The sequence below is a fragment of the Panthera leo genome, chromosome D4 (genome assembly GCF_018350215.1).
Source record: "Panthera leo isolate Ple1 chromosome D4, P.leo_Ple1_pat1.1, whole genome shotgun sequence".
Classification (NCBI taxonomy): domain Eukaryota; kingdom Metazoa; phylum Chordata; class Mammalia; order Carnivora; family Felidae; genus Panthera; species Panthera leo.
In genome coordinates this window covers 6,917,718-6,935,980 of record NC_056691.1, presented here as the reverse complement: position 1 = coordinate 6,935,980, position 18,263 = coordinate 6,917,718, and the positions used below count along the sequence as shown (strand labels likewise).

General features: G+C 44.7%; 1 long non-coding RNA gene across 2 annotated transcripts; it reads left to right on the top strand.

The window, feature by feature from the left end:
* The first annotated feature begins 313 nt into the window (after positions 1-313).
* On the top strand, positions 314-13,782 carry LOC122204445. 2 transcript variants are annotated; one of them, XR_006195665.1, is made up of 3 exons: positions 314-395; positions 1,021-1,207; positions 13,511-13,782. It is a non-coding gene; the product is annotated as an uncharacterized LOC122204445 (long non-coding RNA). The 2 variants fall into 2 exon arrangements; XR_006195666.1 differs by lacking the exon at positions 314-395 and adding an exon at positions 435-641.
* The last annotated feature ends 4,481 nt before the right edge of the window (positions 13,783-18,263 follow it).

The window sequence follows — 18,263 nt, the reverse complement described above, 5'->3', positions numbered from 1 at the left end:
CCGCCCCGCCCGCCCCCGGCCGGCCCCAGCGCCCGCCCCGCGGCTCCCCGGCGCCCCCGCCCGCGCGCCCCGCCCGCGCGGCCCTCGCCGCGGCCTCAGCGACCCCCGCCGGCGCGTCTCCGCGCCTCCGCCCCTCCCCCTCCGCCGCCGCCCCCGCCCCCGCCGGGGCCCGGGAGGTCTCGTCGGCGCCCCTGCGTGCCCTCGGCCTCCCCCAGCTCCGCGCCCGTCCCGCCCCGGCCCTCCCTCGCGCCCCTCCCCACCCCTGCGCCCCCTCGCCCCCTCTCCCGGGTCTCCAGACTGTCCCCTCCTCCCCCACCCCCAGCCCGCACCTCCCCCGCTCCTCTGCGGCCGGGCGACCTCTCCTCCTCCCTGCTTGCTTTCGCGCAGGTTTTAAGGTACGTTGTTGTGCGTAGAATCACAATGGGTGACTAGGCTCGTTTCCTTCCCCCCACCACAGGAGGGGACACCCAGCCGAAATTCAGTGAGGTGCCCTGAGTCCCAGCCGTGGAGGGGTGCCTCTGATCTCCCAGGATCACGCTTTCAGATTCAAGAGTAGCTGTTGTTACTTTTAGCGGAGTCTCGAAGTGCCGGCTCCTGCACGAGCTCCAGTCTCTGCTTTCGGCAACGCATTGATGCCACGGGTATTTCTTCAGTGAAGCCTCGGCAATGCGGTGTTGAACAACACCAAGTTTCTGTTCCTGGAAGTTTAAGTTTAGTGGTGGAGGCAGGTCGTCTCAAGGAAACAAATAAACGAGCAAGATAATTTGAGATCAGTGTTAGGAACAAAATAGAACGTGTGAAAGTGTGGAGGGAGGCTGTGTTAGATCAGGTGGTCAGTGCTTTAGGAACCTTTACTTTGCAGAGATGGCATTTGCTCTGGGTGTTGAGTTAGAGGACGGAGGGAGGAAGGCACGGTTAGGGGGCAAAGCCTTAAAACTGTTCAAATATTTCTATTCCAGGAAAGGAAACACAAGACTGACTTTTTTTTTTTTTTTTAAGTTTACTTATTTTTCTTTTTAGTAATCTCCACACCCAAGGTGGGGCTCGAACTCATGACTCTGAGATCAAGAGTTGCATGCTGTTTTGACTGAGTCAGCCAGGCATTGCAAGACAGACATCTGAGTGCTTATTTCACCTGTAACACGGGCCTGGAAGATTGGTATGAGTTGTTAAAATAACGTGTGTCCACTACAATGCCAGCCACAGGGTAAGTGTATCTGAGCTGGGGAACTGGATGGCAGGGTGGGGGCTGGGGGGCTGGAGGGGGCGTTTAATGGGTAGGAGGCACTGCACTTAGATGGGGCTCCTGGGTGACTCAGTCTCTTAAGCATCCTACTTTGCCTCAGGTCATGATCTCACAGTTCATGAGTTCGAGCCCTCATTGGGCTCTATGCTGACAGCTCAGAACCTGGAGCCTGTTTCAGATTCTGTATCTCCCCCCCCGGCCCTCCCCCACTCTCAAAAATAAACATTTTAAGGAAGGAAGGAAGGAAGGAAGGAAGGAAGGAAGGAAGGAAGGAAAGGAGGAAGGAAGACATTGAATAGCTTGTGATATTTATTCATGATTAAGAAAGAATGAAAACAGGGGTGCTTCAGTGGCTCAGTGGGTTGAGCGTTCAACTTAGGCTCAGGTCATGATCTCGTGAGTTCAAGCCCCGCCGTCAGGCTCTGTGCTGACAGCTCAGAGCCTGGAGCCTGCCTCAGATTCTGTCTCCCTCTCTCTCTGCCCCTCTCTCGCTCACACTCTGTCTCTCTCTCTCTCTTTGAGAGAGATCAAAGATAAACATTTAAAAATTAAAAAAAAAAAAAAAAAAAAAAGGAATGAAAACAAATGACTTACACATTCAGTTCACGTAGTTAGACAAAGGCCATCAAAATAACCCAAGGAAAGCCAAGGAAGGGATTACTTAAGGAAAAAGAACACAAACGAAAGGAGTGGAAAACTTACAAAACAGAAGTGACAAAAGAAGGGAAAAGTCTGCACAAGTCCACGTGGGGAAACACTAGAAAACCTGAAGGTGTAGAGAAAGTACTTCTAATCTCCAACGCCGGGAACATTTGAGCTTTTAGCTGCAAAAGGGCCCTAAAAGAAAATCTTGAGGAAGTTTGGCTTAGAAAAAAAAAAATGTTTAGACAAACAAACAAAACAGCAGAGGAATCATCCTGTCATCGGGGAGAAAAAAAGCTGAGTGTTGCGGTCACATCAACAGGCCCCACAAAGCTGTCGACTAATTGCAGCTTTGGTAAAGTTCGTTGATGACAAATGAGTAAGTAAGTGCTGAGCTGTGGGAGGTGTCTGGGCGGCTGGGCCTAACACGGGCATTTCTCCATACACAGGCATTCGCGGGGCCTAGTGCGGTAAGGGCTCTGAGTTCACGGTAATACCTCAGAGGATGTACGTGGACAAGAGATTCAGGAAGGGCTTGTGTGCTGGGGCTTGCCTTCTAGGAATCCTGCAGAAGTCAGGGTCTGAAGAAGCCTGAGATAGACCCTGTGGCGGGACGCCGGGCCGTCACAGTCATTCCAGCCTGGAAAAGCTGAGCTGGTGATGAGAGAGCATCAGGCGAGCCGAGGGGGAAGCACAAGCTGGCATCACCCCCCTCCCCCGCCCCAGGTTGGGTACTGGTGGCATTCCTCAGGCACCTTGGCTGCCCAAGGACAAAGGGGAGGAAAGAAAACAAATAGTTAACTGATGGAGACCCCAGTCCTGCTGACGGGAGTCTCCATCAGTTTACAAATATCTTAGTAAATTCCAAGAAAAAGGCAATCTTATCAACAGCCTAATCTCCAGAAACCTCATATCCTGGAGCCCCAACGTCACTCTCCCGTCCACAGTGATGTGGGAACAAAGGCAAGAAGGAAATGGCAGGTAAGATTAAACTTCCTTATAACCTGCAGCCCATTGGCAAATACTTGAGGCACATACAGAATAGAACGTTTCTCCAGAAACCCCCTGCTGTCCTGATGTTAATGCCTCACTAGAGGGAAAACCACCTTTGCTTGAAGACAGCAAGGCCTCAGGTGTCCTGGGAGTCCTCCTTAGCACATCACAGTCCCTCTGGAGGCCTCCCATTTGACTCTGTCTCCCCAACTCCATAGTATATAACTGGTCACTCTGCACAACCCTCGTGCAGCTCTTTCTGTCCTTGAATCCTATCCCTGTGCTTTAATAAAATGGCCATTTAAAAAAAAAAAAAATTAAAAAAAAATTTTTTTTTGACATTTGCTCATTTTAGAGAGACAGAGCATGAGTAGGGGAGGGGCAGAGAGAGAGGGAGACCCAGAATCTGAAGCAGGCTCCAGGCCCTGGGCTGTCAGCACAGAGCCCGACGTGGGGCTCAAACTCACGAACTGTGAGATCATGACCTGAGCCGAAGTCGGACTTTTAACTGACTGAGCTACCCAGGCGCCCCAGTAAAATCACCCTTTTGCACTGAAGACGTCTCAAGAATTCTTTCTTGGCTGTTAACTCCGAATCCCCACCAGTCCAAGACCTCATCACTGCCACTTGTGGCCACATGGATGAACCCAGGGATAGGTGAATTAGAGAGTGGACAAAAAGTGCCCCCCCCCCCCCCACCACCAGCTGCTAGAAGAACAGAATTGTCATTAACTGAGATGATTGGGAGGACCGTAAGGGAAACAGGTTTGGGGGAGAATATTAGCGTTGTTTTGGGATACATTAAAGTGGTAATATCTTTGAGACGTCCAGTGGGAGTTGATAAGGAAGCAGTTAGGTGTACAGATTTTGAGTATGTAGTGCAGGTCTGGGCTGGAGATACAAAATTTGGGAATGTTTATTTATTTAAATTTGAGGTGGGGGATTGCAGGGGAAGGGCAGAGACAGAGAGAGAGAGAATCTCAAGAAGGCTCCGTGCTCAGCGAGGAGCCTGACATCGGGTTCCATCCCTGGGATTATGACTTGAGCCGAAACCAAGAATCTGACGTGTAACCGTGTCACCGACTGAGCCACCCAGGCCCCCGGGAGTCATCCTTTAAATTCTGAAGATAGTATAAACTCACTAGGGGAGTGAATTTAGATGAGAGGAGAAGAGGTCTGAAATCTGAGTTCTGGAGTCCCCCCACTTTCTAGGCTGAGGAGGCAACACTGAGGGAGCCTGAGGGGGAAGGTAAGTTAGTTAGGGTGAGTGTGGGGTCAGCTGGAAGTCAGCCAGTTGTGTTCCAAGGAGGGAGTAATTAAGTGAGTCAAATTCTACTGACAGGTAGGACTGAGAACTGCCTGAAAATTATTTCTAATTGCACAAAACAAATCCCCTATGAAATAGGTTATTTTTTATTTTCAATGTATAGTTGAAAAAATCTGGAGATGGTTTTGCCCCCAGATCCCATAGCTACTCAGGAACAGAATTAGTGATTCACAATGCTAGATGAAGTTTACATAATGCTTTCTGTCCGAGGAAACGTCTGTGAGTAGAATTCAACTTATCCAGGACAAGAACATCAGGGGAAAAAGAAAGAGAAGGTCTCAACTAAAGTAGGGTTATGGACCCTACAGAGGAGGCAGAAGTCAGAAAATACAAGGCCATGTTGTTGTTGTTGTTTTTTAAAATGTTTGTTTATTTTTGAGAGAGCGACAGAGCGAGAGTGAGGGAGGGGTAGAGAGAGAGGGAGACACAGAATCCGAAGCAGGTTCCAGGCTCTGAGCTATCAGCACAGAGCCCGTTGCGGGGTTGAACTCGTGAACTGTGAGATCATGACCTGAGTCAAAGTTGAACGCTAACCGACTGAGCCACCCAGGTGGCCCAAGCCCATATTTTTTTTTAAAACACTTTGCAAAAGCAACAGAAGAAGGAGCCTTGGAAAATTAAATCAATGAGAATATTTGGGAAAGCTCTGAGAAAGAAGAAAATGAGGCCAGCCCTACCAGTCATTAAAACATTATAAGACTTGGGGCTCCTGGGCGGCCCAGTCGGTTAAGCGGTTGACTCGGGCTCAGGTCATGATCTCAGGGTTTGTGGGTTCGAGCACCACATTAGGCTCTGTGCTGACAGCTCGGAGCCTGGAGCCTGCTTCGGATTCTGTGTCTCCCTCTCTCTCTCTGCCCTCCCCCACTCATACTCCGTCTCTCTCTCAAAAGTAAATAAACATTAAAAAAATTTTTAAAAAAACATTGTAAGCTTGTACACTAAGATGATGGTATTGGGACATGAATACATAGATCAATGAAACAGAGTAGAAAATCCAAACATAATTGCATCTGGAAATTTAATATGTGATAAAGGTCGCATCTGAAATCAATGGAGGAAAAAGTCCTTCTTTGTAAATAGTATTGGGGTAAATAGGTAGCCAGACAGTCATATCCGTTTCTCTACACAAGATGAATTCCGGATGGGTCAAAGATTTAAAAACTTTTTAAAGAAACAAAGCTGTATACTTACTAGAAGGAAGTAAGAGCGGATTCCTCCGTAATTAAGGAATTGGGGAAACTTCCTGAACTCAAAATCCGGAGGCAATTAAGGAAAAGACTGAAATTTGGACTATACAAAACAACAGTGACAATAAAATTTTTGCGTTAGCGAAACACATCATAAGCAAAATGAAAAGACAAGTTAAAAACTGCGATAGGTATTTCCGACGTACAAAGGATTAATGTTGTCTGATTGTGTTCTGGAGAGCAAGGAGGACTCCTGGTTCACAGTCTTTGCCAATCGCCATCGTGTAAACCCTCCCACCACAGTAGATTTTAAGTTGTCAAAATGCGCTCACCTGTACCCATGTGACATCAGCTGGGTCACAAAATTCCTGACGATTTAATAATCGGCGCTTGTAGGCGGGCTCTCAGCACATCACCATCAGTATCCTTCATAAATAGACGAAGGGCTTCATCACTTGGAAAAGAAAAGGAAAACCATCACTTTGTGGAAAATAGGAGATATACACACACAATTCACACACACACAATAATGAAAATAAAGGACCTTTAAATATGTGAAAAGATGTACAGTCACACTTAAAGGAAATGCAAATGAAAACTGCACGAAGATACTATTCCCCACTCTCAGATTGGCAGAAATGTAAAAGTTTAGACAGCAAAACGTGTTGACAAAGCAGTCAGGAAACAAGCACTTTAATTTTTTGCTGGTGGGAACGCAAAAATGGTATAATCCAGGGCGAGGGGAATTTGGCACTATCTAGTAAAATTGCATAGATATTAACCTGTCGATCCAAATATCCCACTTTTAGGCCTCAAGCCTAAAGATCCACTGACAAAAATACAAAAAGATGCATAAGGTTACTCAGTGACCACTGTTTGCAAAACCAAAAAAGTGGAAACAACTTCAACGATCATCCATCACAGAATGCTTTCATAAACTAGGACCCATTCACATACTAGAATTAGTACATAGCTGTAAAAACAAGTAAGAAATACCTCTATGTACTGCTATGACATGATATCCAGTGGAAAAAAGCAGGATTGCCAAACTAAGGTAATATACTACCGTTTAACTAAAAGGGGAAGAGGAAATGAGTATCCCGTATTTTAAGATTTCATCTTTTAATAATCTCTACACCCAACAAACGTGGGACTCGAATTTACAACGTTGAGATTAAGAATTGTATGCTCCACTGACTGAGCCAGGCAGGCACCCCTACCTTATATATTTTTTAAAAATACATAAGGGGTCCCTGGCTGGCTTAGTAAGTAGAGCATGCAACTCAGGGTCATGAGTTCGAGCCCCACCGTGGGCACAGAGATTACTTAAAAAAAAAAAAAAAAAAAAAAGAAAAAGAAAGAAAGAAATTGAAATAGAAAGATAAAATAAAAACAAAGTTAAAAGAACAAATTAAAAAACAAAAAATGCTGATTACCTCTAGGGGGAGGAATGGAACAGAGATAGAGACGGAGATCAGACTTCTCTCTGATTATGGTGTAACGGTTTGACTTTGTTAGTTATGCAACAAGATTTAATTTTTCAAAAATATTTTCAAAAGCAAGACCTACAAGTCAAAGGCAAAAATGAAACAAATGAACTTGGTTGTGTAATGACCTTGTTCTATTTTTATAAATTGCTACTGATCTTGTTTTATCTTTTTTTAATGTTTATTTATTTTTTGAGAGAGAGATACAGTGCGAGCAGGGGAGGGGCAGAGAGAGACACACACACACACACACAATCCAAAGCAGGCTCCAGGCTCCGAGCTGTTGGCACAGAGCCTGAGGCGGGGCTTGAACTCACGAATTGTGAGATCATGACCTGAGCTGAAGTCAGCCGCTTAACCAACTGAGCCACCCAGGCACCCGCTACTGCTCTTTGAATAATTTGTAGAAATATGAGTAGCTTCCTTTGCTCTGAGGTAACCCATGTCTGAAGTTTCCTCCTGGAATTTTCTATACTGTCTCACATATCTAACTCTGGAGTTCCTTCCAGGTGACAAATACCATAACCTTGCTGGAGGGACATACTTCCCAGCCTATTTTCTCCTAGCCAGAGGCATCTCCTGTCCTTTGAGACAAAACTACTCCCATCACAGCACTGACTTCCCTTCAGAAACAAGACACTGTGTTATTCTCCTAATAATCCCCCTTCACTGCTGGAGCCGTGGTCCATCCAGGGTATGTCTGTCCCAGGACCGAGGGATAAGGTAATCATACACCCATGAGGGTCATTCTTCTTGAAATTCGAGTTTCCTGGACCACAGGATTTGTAGTTGCAAGTAGCTAAGTTCGACTCTCACAGGTTGGGGGACCTCAAACAAAATAATTAACTTCTCTTAGCTTCAGTCCCCTTATTTTTGAAACAGGGGAAAGGTAACACCAATCTTTTGGGGTCGCTGTGAGATTTGAAAAAGATTATGTAAAATGTCAGGCATAAGCTTGGTGCTTCCCTCCTGTCTCCTCCCTCTGCTTCCCTTCTCTTATTTCCCACCTTCTTTTTATTCAGTTTTTCTCCACATCCTTCTTTCATAAAATGAACAAGACTAAGAAACTTTGAAAATTCTTTTCAAACCCTGAGATCAGAAACACTGACAGGGCGCAGTGCATTTAGATGGGGGCTTGGCTGTTGAGGATTAGAAATCCAAAAATGCGCATAGTAGAAATGAGTTAGAGGCCGGTAGCGACTTTAACTGAAGAGAAGTTTAGGATCTAATACGAGGGAAAGGGTTCCTGGGTGGAATTATTTTAGGGTCTCAGTAATATTAGAAATTCTGAAGAGTTAAGAGCGCCAAGGTGGCTCAGTCGGTTAAGTGTCTGACTTCAGTTCAAGTCATGAACCTGTGGTTCGTGGGTTTGAGCCCCACATGGGGCTCTGTGCTGACAGCTCGGAGCCTGGAGCCTGCTTCTGATTCTGTGTCTCCCTCTCTCTCTGCCCCTTCCCCACTCATGCTCTGTCTCTCTCTGTGTCTCAAAAATGAATAAGTGTTACAAAATATTTAAAAAGAAAAGAAATTCTGAAGATTTGTCCAAATGAGGGGAGGAAATAGAGAAGTGAGTGAAGGAGGTAGGGAAAAAGAAAAATTGGAAAGTAAGAAGGTTACAATGAAGTCAGATCACACAAGTGTTGGTGAAGATGTGGAGGAACTGGGATTCTCATGCACTTCCAGTGGAAATGTAAAATGGTGCAGTAATTTTAGAACAATCCGGCGATTTCTCAATGAAACATAGTGTTACCATATAACCCAGTTCCAATGCTAGGTATATACCCCAGGGAACGGAAAACTTAGGTCTACACAAAAACTTGGACGTGAGTGTTTACAGCAACATCGTTCATAATACCCAAAAGGTGGAAACAACTCAAACCTCCTTCGACAGATAAATAGATAAACAGAATGTAGTATATTCATACAATGGAATTTCACTTTCGCAAAGAGGACATACAGATGGCCAACAGGTACATGAAATGATGCTCAACATCATTAATCGTCAGGGGAGTGCAAATCAAAACCATGGTGAGATACCACCCATACCTGTTAGAATGGCTGTAAAGTGAATGGCTAAAGACCAGAAATAGTAAATGTTGGCGGGGATGTGGAGAAAAGGGAACCCTCGTGCCTCACTGGTGGGAATGTAAATTGGCTCAGCCACTCTGAAAACCACTATGGAGTTTTCTCAAAATATTAAAAATAGAACTACCATACGATCCGGCAACTCCACATTTGGGTATTGGTCAGAAGAAAACGAAAACCCTAATTCGAAAGGATACGTGGACCTTCATGTTCATTGCAGCATTAGTTACAATAGCCAGGATATGGAAACAACTTAATTGTCCATCGATGGATGAATGGATAAGGAAATTGTGGTGTATGCAATGGAATGTGGTATATACCAAGAAATGTTACTTAGCCATCAAAAAGAATAAATCCTGGGGCGCCTGGGTGGCTCAGTCGGTTGAGCGTCCGACTTCAGCTCGGGTCATGATCTCACAGTCTGTGAGTTCGAGCCCCGCGTCGGGCTCTGTGCTGCCAGCTCAGAGCCCGGAGCCTGTTTCAGATTGTGTGTCTCCCTCTCTGTCTGCCCCTCCCCCGTTCATGCTCTGTCTCTCTCTGTCTCAAAAATAAATATTAAAAAAAAAAAAAAAAAAAAAAGAATAAATCCTTGCCATTTACTGCAACACTGATGGACTTTGAGGGCATTATGCTAAGTGAAATAAGTCAGAGAGAGACAAATACCATGCTTCTCTTTTCTATGTGGAATCTCACACAACATCAACAACAAGCCAAGCTCCTGGATACAGAGTACAGACTGCTGATAGCTGCCAGAGGCAAGGGTGGAGAGTGGGAGAAATGAGAGAAAGGGGTCAAAAGGTTAAGAAGAAGAAAAGGGAAAAGAGAGAGAGAGAGAGAGAGAGAGAAATTTGCCTTCCTGATTAAAAAACAAAACTCCCAAAACAAAAAATACCCTTCAAAGTGGGATACACTGGTTAAGTCAAGTGTGGTCCATCCGTATGATGAAATGCCACCTAATGGCATTCAGAAGGAAGGAGGAAGAAAACAGAATGAGGAAGCCTTTTTATACTGATAACTAAAGTTTTCCAAGATGGAAACAAAGTTAATTAATTAAAAAAAATATATATGATCTATTGGGGTGATACAACTCTAAGATGTTAATGTAATACGCATATAAGACATGTGGGGAAGTGTTAAAATGAGAAAATGTAGGAGATCTCAATAGGTAGCTAGATAGATAATGTTCTTTTCATTCACATGTGAGATATTTACAGTGACCATGTTCTGAGTCACAGCAGGATTTAACAAGATACCAAAGCATACAGAACAAAAGAAAACAAGCCTAAAGCTAACATCATACTTAATGGTGAATATATTCTTCCGAAGGTAAGGAACAAGACAAAGATGTCTACCCTCATCGTGTCTCTTTCACATTGTTCTGGAGGTGCTGGTCAGTGCAATAAGGCAAGGAAGACTGGAAGGGAAGAAACACAACTGTCTCGTTCACAAATGGGGCTGTATGTGAAAAATCCTAAGGAATCTACAAAAAAGCTACTAGATCTCTCTGCCCTTCCTCCACTCACGCTCTGTTTCTCTCCCTCTCTCTCTCTCTCTCTCTCCCCCCCCCCCCAAAAATGAATGAACGTTAAAAAAAAATTTAAAAAGCCACTAGAACTAATGAGTTCTAGGTGCAAGATTCAGAGAAACAATGGTATTTCTATACACTAGCAACAGACCATTTCAAATAAAAAGTTTTTGCAATCAAAAAGAATGAAATCTTGCCATTTGCAACAACGTGGATGGAACTAGAGGGTATTATGCTAAGTGAGATTAGTCAGAGAAAGACAAACATCATATGATTTCACTCCTATGTGGAATTTAAGACACAAAACAGATGAACAGAAGGGAAGGGAAGCAAAAATAATATAAAAACAGGGAGGGGGACAAGACATAAGAGACTCTTAGATACAGAGAACAAACTGAAGGTTGCTGGAGGGGTTGTGGGTGGAGGGATGGGCTAAATGGGCAAGGGGCATTAAAGAGGAAACTTGAGATGAGCACTGGGTGTTATACATAGGGGATGAATCACTGCGTTCTACTCCTGAAATCGTTGTTGCACTATATGCTAACTGACTTAGATGTAAAATAAAAATAAATAAAAAGCTTTTAAAATGCCATTTGAAGTAATATTTTTAAAAAATACTTATTTATTTTGGGGAAAGCACAAGTGGGAGAGGGGAGAGAGAGGGGGACAGAGGATCCAAAGCGGGCTCTGTGCTAACCGGCTGACGGCAGTGAGCCTGATGTGGGGCTCGAACTCATGAACCATGAGATCGTGACCTGAGCTGAAGTCCAACACTCAACAGACTAAGCCACCGTTGTGCCCCTGTAGTAACATTAAAATAAATATTAGGGGTAAATCTAACTGAATGCAAAGACCGAATATTGAACATTACAAAATATTTCCAAGAAAAATTATAGAAGACTTAAATAAATGGTTAGATGTATCATGTTTATGCATAGAAACTCATTATTGTTATGTCAATTCTCCCCCAAATCATCTATAGATTTAACATAGTCTTGGTCATGATATCAGTAGGTTGTTTGGGTTTGTTGTTTTTTTGTTTTTTTTTAATAGAAATTGATGGGTTTATTCTAAAATTTGTGGAGAAATAGAAAAAATCTAGATCAGCCAAAACAAACTTAAGAAAGAATAGGAATGGGGAACTTTACCAGATTTCAAGATTTACTGTAAGGCTATAGTAATTAAGACAGCGTGGTGTTGATGTAAAGATAGGCATATGGATGGGACAGAATAGGGAGTCCAGAAATAGACTTACATATAATAATGTCAATTCATTTTTGACAAAGAAGAAAAGGATGGTCTTTTAAACAATATTGCTAGAGGAGCGACTGGGTGGTTCGGTTAGTAGAGCATGTAACTCTTGATCTTGGGGCTGTGAGTTTGAGCCCTATGTTGGGTGTGGAGATTACTTACAAAAAATAATAATGTTGCTAGAATAATAGGATATCCTTGTGGAAAAACATGAACTCAATTCTTACCTCTCATCATATGCCATAATTAATTCAAAGTGGATCATACGCCTCAATGTAAAAGTTAAAAATCATAAAACTTTGGGGCGCCTAGGTGGCTGAGTTGGTTAAGCATCTGGCTCTTGATTTCAGCTCAGGTCATGACCTCACAGTGCGTGGGTTCGAGTCCCACATCGGGCTCTGCACTAGGAGTGCAGAGGCCGCTTGGGATTCTCTCTGTCTCCCTCTCTCTCTGCCCCTCCCCCACTTGTGTGCTCTGTCCCTGTCTCTCTCAAAATAAATAAACTTTCAAAAAACTATAAAACTTCTGAAAGAAATGTAGGGGAAAACCTTTGTCATTTTTGTTTAGGTAAAGATTTCTTAGAACCCAAAAAGCATGAACCATAACCGAAAAACCTTATAAATTAGACTTTATTAAAAATAAAAACTTAGCAGGGTGCCTGGGTGGCTCAGTCGGTTAAGCATCCGACTTCGGTTCAGGTCATGATCTCACAGTTCATGGGTTTGAGCCCCGCATCGGGCTCTGTGCTGACAGCTCGGAGCCTGGAGCCTGCTTCGGATTCTGTGTCTTCCTCTCTCTCTGTCCCTCCCCTATTCATGCACACACGCATCTCTCTCCCTCTCTCTCTCTCTCTCTCCCTCCCTCTCTCTCTCAAAAATAAACATAAATAAATAAATAAATAAATAAATAAATAAATAAATACTAAAAACTTAGGCCCTTTGAAAGACAATGTTCAGAAAATATGAAGGCAAGACAGACTGGAAGAAAATCTTTGCAAAACATATACTGAATGAAATGCTTATACCTAGGATAGATAAAGACCCCTTAACACCTCAATAATAACAAAACACAACCTGATAACAAAAAGGGAAACAAATGTGAACAAATACATCATCAAAGAAGACCTATGATTAACATGTAGGCACATGTAGGAAAGATGCTTAACATCATCAGGAAAATGTAGGGGTGCCTGGATGGCTCAGTTGACTGAGCACTGGACTCTTGATTTTGGCTTAGGTCATGATCCCATGATGGTGGGATTGAGTCCTGCTCATTATGGAGCCTGCTTGAGGATCTCTCTCTCCCTCTCTGTCTCTCCCTCTGGCCCTTTCTCCCACTTGATCTCTCTCTCGCTCTCTGTCTCTCAAAAAAAAAAAAAAAATTTAAAAAGAAAAGGAAAATGTAAAATAGTACCATAATTAGATACCAGTATATCCCACCAGGATAGCTAAAATTAAAACAAACAAAAAACAAAAAAGCAAAGGCCTCACCAGGTAACACCGAATATTGACGAGGATGTGGGGCAACTACAGCTGATGTCAACACGAAATGATGCAGCGACTCTGGAAAACAGTTTGGCAATTTCTTGTCAAGTTAAATACACACCTACCATAAGACCAAGGAATCTCTCTCATAGGTGTTTACCCAACAGAAATGCAACCTGTATTTCAGGAGAACCTATACAGGAGAAGCGTATCCTGTATTTGTCTGCTCCAGTGGCCACAAAATGCCACAGACTGAGAGGCTTTACTTTTTGTTTTCTCACAGCTCTGGAGGCTGGGAGTCCCAGATCAAGGTGTCGTCAGGATTGACGTCCGGTGACAGCCCTCCTCTGGGCTTGCACAGGGCCACTTTCTCACCCTGTCCTCCCATGGCCTCTGTTCTGGGCGTGCCATCCTAATGCGTGTGACGTGTTCATTTGTTTTTTCACTTTTCTGTTTCATTTGAAAACGCTGTAATGAATCTATATACTTTTTATCCAGTCATAGAATAAAACAAATCCAATCTAACATAACTTCACTTTATTTTATCTGTTTACTTATTTTAGAGAGAATGTGTGTGTAGCAGGGGAGAGTGGGAGAGAGAGAGAGAGAGAGAGAGAGAGAGAGAGAGAGAGAGAGAATCTTAAGCAGGCTCCACACTTAGCTCAGAACCTGATGCGGGGCTTGACCCCACGACCCTAGGAGCATGACCTGAGCTGAAATCAAGAGTCGGATGCTCAACCTACTGAGCCACCCAGGCGCCCCCATAACTTCACTTACAAAAAATAAAATAAGGGCAGTGGATTTTTCTCAGTGTATTTTTTTTTTTTCAGCTTTACTGAGGCATAATTGATAACATCACCTTTTTATTATTCATATTGATTCATTTTTTTGTTTGCTTGTTTCAATTAGTACTTACGGAAGGTCAGCCATGGTTTCAGGAACATAGCGATCAACACGGCAAAACCTCTACACTCTGGAGTCTTCCTTCTGGAGAGCAGAAGAGGGTAGTAATGACTGCTGTGAACAGTAATACCAAATAATAGTAATTGAAGGAAAATTTTAATCTGTGAACAATTCTTTTCAATTATCAATATCTCTTTTCAGTCAGTATTTGCAGCCTCTGCCTCATCAAATATTCTCTTCAGAAGAATGGGGGGCACAGCAGAAGAGTTGAGTCCTAGGCCTGGTTCTACAGACCTGAGCGAATACGAAACCTTGCTGGGCCTCCCTCTGCTCAGTAAGCGGTGATCACACGGCCTCCAAGCAGGCGGTGAGGCTCTTAGTAAAATGGGAACACTTTATCATTGTGTAAATGTAGGGCTCTTTGTGTAAATGTGTAATAATCTCTTTAGGCAAATCTTTTTATTAGAAGTGGACATTCTCTTTCTTTTCTTTTTTTTTTTTTTTTTAATCTCTCCACCCCCAGTGTTTGGCTCAAGATTTTAAAGATTGCTATTAAAAGACAAGTGTGTTAGCACATTAAGATACTATCAGGTAGCAGATAACTTTTAAAAAGTTAATTACTCAAATTTGTCCCAGTAGATGGAACTGTGATGCCTTGGGGCACCGTGAGGCTTTGCATAATGGGAAGAAGGGTTTCAGGAACAACCCGGTCCTTGGCTCTGGGTGCTTAATACAAAAACAAAAGAAAACCAACAAAACCCTGTGCAGAAAGGACCCTCGAGACAAACGCTCTTGGCAGTCTCGCCTTGGGCTTGTAATTCACTGTCTGGAAAACAGCACAGAGTATGTGGATGAGCAGGTGAAAAATATTTATTTCTCAGCAAGTACTAACTGATGAGCCAAACAGGAAAAGACGAACTCTGTTAGAACTTAATCTGTCCTAAACAGGAGAGGCCCACAGTGAGGAATGGAGCCCCGCAGTGGGATGAAAAATGATCGGAGCTGGGGCGCCTGGGTGGCTCGGTCCGTTAAGCATCTGACTTCCTCTGAGGTCATGATCTCCCGGTTTGTGCGTTTGAGCCCCTCTCTGGGCTCTGTGCTGACAGCTCCGACCCCTGCTTGGGATTTTCTCTCTCTCTCTCTCTCAAAATAGAGAAATAAACTTTAAAAGAAAGAGAAGAAATGATGAGGGCTCAGGGGGAGAATTCTAAGTGGCTGTGACGATCCCGTGTTCAGACTGAAGTCAAACCCGAGGGAAGAGACAGGGGTGGGGAATTTAAACAAGGAGGAAACTCATAAAGCAACTGATAAAGAGAACATGAAGTAGGAGGAAACCTGGCGATGCCTGAGCCTCGGACTCCCCGCTGGGCACGAAGCCTGCTCCTGGTGGTGTGGGGCAGTTCCTGAGATGCACAGAAGGGGGCGCCATTTCCGTATTATTCTTCCTGCTCCTAACTCCCCGAGCCCCCCACATTGAAGCTCCTGGTGCTAGGACGTATTACTTCATTTTACAGTTTTAAAAAAATGTTTAATGTTTATGTATTTTTGAGAGAGAGAGAGAGAGAGAGAGAGAGAGCAGGGGAGGGGAGGGGCAGAGAGAGAGGGAGACACGGAATCTGAAGCAGGCTCCAGGCTCCGAGCTGTCAGCACAGAGCCCCACGCGGGACTCAGACTCACAATCCGTGAGATCATGACCTGAGCCGAAGTCTGGTGCTTAACCGACTGAGCCACCAGGTGCCCCATTTTATAGTTTTTTAAATAAATATGTACCTTTTAAAATTCTTTTTAATTTTTAAGTTATCTCCACCCTCAATACGGGACTCAAACGCGTGACCTCAAGATCAAGAGTCTCACGTTTTACCAACTGAGCCGGCCAGATGCACCTCATTTTACAGTTTTGAAAGCATATTTTCATTTTATCCTTATGACAACTAGGTGATACCTGGGAGCAGGTCCTATCATCCCCATTTTACAGACGGAAAACAGAGAGGCAGCCAGTTTAAGTGATTTACTCAATGTCAGACAAGCAGTCAGCAGAACTTTTTTTTTTTTTTTCTTTTGACTCCTGACCCAGTGCTCTCTCCACTCTGCTGTCTAGACTAAAGCAGGGTTGTCAGGGACACCTGAGGGACGGACAAAGACCCAAACACTCGCAGATAAAGGGAAAGAAGATCTGCTGGCTCCTGTGGGTCCTTTCCACACAGCGAATGGCCTTGCAGACGCTGCTGCTCTTAGGACGTTTGGAGGTCAAGTTGGGCCCACTTCTGTGTTTCAAGCCTCTAATTAAACTTAGCTTTCTGTTGGGTCACTCTGTGGTCAGGGCCATGAGTTGAGCTTGGCCAAGGGGAAGGAAGGGTGTAAGCAGAAGTGGGTTGCCCACCTGCCTCTTTTCCGGCTCAGTACCTCTTCTGGTGGATGTGAAGGCACCCGAAGTAACCTCTCAGTGACTGCAAGTTGGGAAACCTCTATAACGATTGCTTTTTAAAAAAAAAAAAACAAAAACGTTTTCTAGTGTTTATTTTTGAGAGACAGAGAGAGAGAGGGCGACACATAAGCCGAAGCAGGCTCCAGGCTCGGAGCCGTCAGCACAGAGCCTGACACGGGGCTCGAACTCACAGGACTGCGACATCATGACCTGAGCTGACGTCTGACGCTTAACCGACTGAACCACCCAGGCTGGGAAGGCCTGGCGTATTGTCAGAAACCTAAAGTACCCGGGCACCTTGTGCTGTGTCCTTTGAGCAGCCTAGTGTCGAGACATCATAGTCTCCGAGTAAGTGTTAAAAAATTGGCCAGAAAGTGTTTTCCTGTATCAGTGGATTAATTAGCAGTTGCTGCAATAATGCTCTGTAACGACAGCATTCGTATCTCATTTATTTTGTTGCTCACAAGCCTGTGGGTTGGGTGCCCTCCCCTCCCCCAACTGAGGCTGTGCGTCCAGCCAGGGGTCTGCTCTCTGGTGTTCATCATTCCAGAACCGGTGGCAAACAAGGTCGTAGCTGGTGAATTGCACACGCCTAAAAGAGCAAGCCAGATCTCACCGGCATATTTAGAGCCTCTGCTTGTGTCACAGTGTCACTAACACTGCACGGGTCAGAGCGAGTCACGGATGCCGAACGGGAGAACGAACGTACTCTGTGCTAGCGGGAGGTGCCGCAAAGTCATTTAGCCAAGGACACGGATGTTTGATTCTAAAACAGAGACCGAAGCATTGGGAGCCATGACCCAATGTACCGCAACCAGTTAGGAATCTGGCCATAAATAATAGCTAACATCGATCGAGTCTTAAACGTGTGAGGCACTTTTGTTAAGCACCTTGTACGTGTCAATTCATTTAATTATCACAACAACCCTACGAGGTAGATACTATTAGGATCTGTATCTTATAGAGGAAACACAGCCAAGGCACGGTGGGGTTAAGGAAGAATTCAGATCACACGGCAAGGGGTAGAGCAGGGCAGTGACAATTACACCAGAAAGGAACGCTGTTCACGGCCTCTGTCCCTGTCGTGCCTCTTCTAGTCTTCTCTGGCCCTCCCCAACCCCGTCCCTCTCTCTGTGTGTGCTTTGTCTTTGGAAATGACGCCATCTGGCCTCCCAGTCCAGAACCCTTAGCGTCATCCTTGGGCCCTCTCAGCTCCTCCCGTATCTGCTCCCTCCTCTCGGCCCTGGGCTACTGTCTCCTCAGAGACCTACCTGCCACTTCGTCCCCAAGGCACCCCTCTCTTTAGTCCTGCATCCTCAAGGCATTGCTGCCAGAGGGATTTGCCTATAATGCAGATCTGATCCCTTCATTCTCCTGCTTAGAAAGTTTCCACATTCCCCAGAGCTTTTAGGATAAAGTTAGCTTTCAGTATTCCAGGTCCTTCCTTTCTGACCCTCCCCCCCACTTTTCTCCAGCATCCCACACAACCTGTGTGCACTTTCGTGCCCTCTTGCCTTTGTGGATGGTGCTACACCCTCTGTCTGGATCCTCTGCTCCCCTCTCCGTCTTGTCAACTTCTATTTGTCTGGAGTCCTACCTTCCGGGAAGCCTTCTCCACTCTATTCTCCAGTCTGGTTAGATATCCCTTCTCTGTGTCCCCAGCAGACTCTGTCTACACGTTGTGGCATTTGCCAGATTACATCAAACT